General features: G+C 38.4%; 1 protein-coding gene across 1 annotated transcript in view; it reads right to left on the reverse strand.

Moving 5' to 3' along the window:
- The window catches only part of P3h2 (prolyl 3-hydroxylase 2), a 193273-nt gene that overhangs the window by 159889 nt on the left and 30257 nt on the right, over positions 1–3127 (reverse strand). The gene's annotated exons all lie outside the window — the stretch shown is intronic.

Below are 3127 nucleotides of genomic sequence, written 5' to 3' on the forward strand. Positions count from 1 at the left end.
AACTCAAAAGAAGGTATCACTTGTCTGGCATTGTTGCTTGTTATGTAGCCTTTAGCTATACATATGAACTCTTAAAAATTATATTGGACCCTTTAATCTTTGGTTATACTTTCCTTTTGGGTGTTTAAGGCCTACAATTAGCCCACATAAACCAATTTATTTTTACTATTAAGGTCGTTTGAGGATCTGTTCCTCAGGGGTCACATGGGCTTGGGAGGAGCCCCTGGCTCCTTTCTTTTAACAGTTTTGCCTAAGTGAAAATAAGTCAAAGGCTCTGCTTGACCATGGCTGGCTTCACTTGGAAGCATGGAGGAAATGACTCCTCTGGGTTGACCCTCCTCTTTGTAGACTGGACACTGGTTCAAGTCCATCTGGTGGGATCTCCTTGGCCTCCTTGATCAAGAGGATGGGTGACCCACCATAATTACAGGACATTCTGAGAGATGCTAATAGTTCCCTGGAACTAGTCAACCTACGAGGGCAAGGAGCAAAAGCTGTCTTTTATGTCCCTCTGACTAAATTAGTATGGGCCTCAAAATATGTCTGTTAAACATCCAAGAAGGTTAGTTCCACCAGTCTAGTACTTTTAATTACTCTGTTTCATGTAGATAAATCTTGGGCAAAGACGAATTGTTCTCAGATAAACCTTGATCTGCAATGTATGGTCAGTAGGTTATTGGAGTAATATGGTTCCCTCTGGTTTTCAAACTAGCTAGGCATTATTTATCTCTCGCATTTTATCACCCCTCCATTGTGGTTTCCCCAATTAAGGTGCCCCCATTTTCCCCCTTTCTCCCTTAATAATACCCTTCTCCTACGGTCCTACCTCTCTTGAGCTCCTTCTTTCCCTTTATCCCATAGGTTCCTTGTATATCCTTCTCTCTCCCCTCAAACTAACCAATTTTTATCCATATCTCCCTTATTAAGGCCTGTTTCCTACTGTTCTTCTCTTTCAGGTTCTTTCTTTTCCTTTACCTCCCTGTTTCCTTTCCATTATCCTGGTTCCTGTAGTTATGTCTGGATACATACTCACCTATCAGGGTTTGGTTCTAGGATCCACATATGATAGAGAACATATGTCGATTTTTTTTTCTGAGTCTGTGTTACTTCACTTAATATAACAGTTTCTAGTTCCATCCATTTACCTGCAAATTTCATGATTTCATCTTCATGACTGAGTAAAACTCCATTGTATAAATGAACTACATTTCCATTACCAACTTGTCAATTGAGGGACACTTAGGTTGCTTCCATCTCTTAGCTATTGTGAAAAGAGCAGCAACAAACATGGATGTACAAGTGTCTCTACAATAGGATGAGTTCTTTGGGTATATGCCAAGGAGTGGTATAACTGGGTCAAATGGTAGGTTCATTTGTATTTTTTTAAGAGTTCTCCACACTGCTTTCCATAGGGGTTGAACAAGTTTGCAGCCCCACCAGCAGTGGATGAGTGTTCCCCTTTCGCCACATCCTCTCCAACATTTGGTATCTTTTTTTTTTTTCTCTTGATATTAGCCAGTCTAACTGGGGTAAGATGAAATCTTAAAATGGTTTTAATTTGTATTTCCCTACTTATTAGTGATGTTGAACATTTTTAAAGATGCTTCATAGCCGTATTTACTTCTTTTGAGAGCTCTTGTTCAGCTCCTTAGCCCATCTTTTAATTGGGTTACTTCTTGTCTTGATTCTCTGTTTTGTTTTTGTTTTTGTTTTTGTTTTTTGAGTTCATTATAATCTGGACATTAAACATCTGTCAGATATGTCACTGGTGAAGATTTTCTCCCATTCTGTGGGTTTTCTGTTTGCTTTCCTGGTTGCCTCCTTTGATGTACAGAAGCTTTTTAGTGTAATGAGGTCCCATTTGTTAATTCTTGCCTTGTTTCCTGAGCAATTGATGTCCAGTTTGAAAATCCTTCCCTATACCTATATCCTGTAGGTGTTTGCCAATGTTTTCTTCTAACAGTTTCAGAGTTTCAGGCTTTACATTGAGGTCTTTGATCCATTTGGAATTGACTTTGTGCAGGGTGAAAGATAGGGGTTTAGTTTCACTCTTCTGTAGGTGGAGATTCAGTTTTGCCAGCACCATTTGCTGAACATGCTGTCTTTCCATGAGTGAATATTCTTGGACTCTTTGTCAAATATCATGTGGCTGAAATTGCATGTACTCATATTTGGGTCTTCAATTTTGCTCCATTATGGGTCCATTTTTGTGCCAGTACCATATTATTTTTATGACTATAGCTCTGTAATACAGCCTAAAATCTGGTATAGTAATCACCTGGCATTGCTCTTAGTGCTCAGGGTGCTTTGGCTATCTGAGTGCTTTTGTGCTTCCATATGAATCTTAGGATAGTTTTTTCCAATTCTGTGAAAACGTCATGGGGATTTTGATTGGCATTGCACTGAATCTATAAATGGCTTTTGGAAGGATGGTCATTTTCACAATATTAATTCTTCCAATCCACGAGCATGGGAGGTCCTTCCATCTTCTGATGTCTTCCTCAATCTCTTTCTTTAAAGATTAAAAAATTTCATTGTAGAGGTCTTTAATGTCTTTGGTCTGGTTTATCCTGAGATATTTATTTTTTTTGCAGCTATTGTGAAGGGGAGTGTTTTCATGTGCTCTTTCTTTGATTGCTTGTTATTGGGATATAGAAAGGCTACAGACTTTTGTAAGTTAATTTTGTAACATGCCACTTTCCTGAACATGTTAATAATTTCTAGTTTTCTGGTGGAATTTTTGGTGTCTCTTAAGATTATTACTCCTTTAATTTCTTTCTCTTGTCTTATTGCTATTGTGAGAATTTCAAGCCCTATGTTAAAGAGAAGTGGAGATAGTGGACAGCCTTGTCTGGTTCCTGATTTTAATAACCTTTAATTTCCTGCTCATGTCTTACTGCTCTTGCAAGAGTTTCAAGCACTATGTTAAAGAGAAGTGGAGATAGTGGACAGTGTTGTCAGGTTCTGATTTCAATGGGAATGCTTCCAGCTTTTCTTCATTTAGAATGATGTTCACCGGGTTTGTTATATATGGCTTTAATTATGTTGAGGTATGTTCCCTCCAGTCCCAATTCCCTCTAGGACTTTGAACATAAAAGCATGTTGAATTTTGTCAAAGGCCTTCTCT

The sequence above is a fragment of the Nannospalax galili genome, unplaced genomic scaffold, assembly GCF_000622305.1.
Source record: "Nannospalax galili isolate Female #2095 unplaced genomic scaffold, S.galili_v1.0 scaffold559, whole genome shotgun sequence".
Classification (NCBI taxonomy): domain Eukaryota; kingdom Metazoa; phylum Chordata; class Mammalia; order Rodentia; family Spalacidae; genus Nannospalax; species Nannospalax galili.